General features: G+C 31.1%; 1 protein-coding gene across 1 annotated transcript in view; it reads right to left on the bottom strand.

Annotated features, from left to right (window-relative positions):
• Positions 1 to 964, bottom strand: part of LOC106873202 (FMRFamide-related neuropeptides) — a 54806-nt gene that overhangs the window by 52983 nt on the left and 859 nt on the right. The gene's annotated exons all lie outside the window — the stretch shown is intronic.

Below are 964 nucleotides of genomic sequence, written 5' to 3'. Positions count from 1 at the left end.
CAAAAGTAAAAACACAAATAACAAAAATCAAAAGGACGAACATTGTGAATGTAGTAGGTTGAAGCCCAGTTTAAGATGAAAAGAAGGTTGTGACGTTTCGAGTACGGCTCTTCGTCAGAAAGAGGCGTTGGGAAATTCCGGAGAGAGGAAAATGAAGCACATACATTTATGTATGTACTTCCGGAAAGAAGGAAAAGAGTACATACATTTATCTGTGTACATATGGTTAAACAAAACACTTAAGTAGTTCAGCATCAACTTGCCATAGAAAATAGTCATTACTATGAAAGATTTTTCGGTGTTGATCTCTCCAAACGGAGCTACTCATGTATTTTTCAAATAGAATATGCGTATATATTGATATTAACATATGTACACACGTCAAGTAAACATACGTTCGTACATAAAGATACACACATTAAATATTGTCATTTTTATTTAATATAGTTTACAAGTAAGGAGAGTGACCTATTGAGACACAACTATGTGCAGCACTCGTGCTTTGATTCTGGGCTCAGATTTATAAGCCAATGGTTGAAACATCTTATTATACCATGAAACGTACAGATGTTTACCAATAAAGAAGTAAATAGTAAATTGTAAGCAATAATGACAAAGTTACATCTGTAAATATAACAGCAATTATAAATTCATAAAACCGCACTTAATTTCAGCATATATATCTATTGATTGCATAATCTAAACTTCAGCAGAAATATTACTCTTTATTCTTTATTCAAAGTTCTTTATTCAACGGCCTCCGTTAGATGTTTGAACTTTAAAAAATGAAAGCATGGATGCACACATACATACATACATACATGCATACATACATACATACATACATACATACATACATACATATATACATACATACATACATACATACTCGCACTATATATGTATATATATGTGTGTGTATATATATATGTGTGTTTGTGTGCATGAATATATATATACATAC

This window comes from Octopus bimaculoides, chromosome 13 (assembly GCF_001194135.2).
Source record: "Octopus bimaculoides isolate UCB-OBI-ISO-001 chromosome 13, ASM119413v2, whole genome shotgun sequence".
NCBI classification, from domain to species: Eukaryota; Metazoa; Mollusca; class Cephalopoda; order Octopoda; family Octopodidae; genus Octopus; species Octopus bimaculoides.
This window is presented reverse-complemented; position numbering and strand designations above follow the sequence as displayed.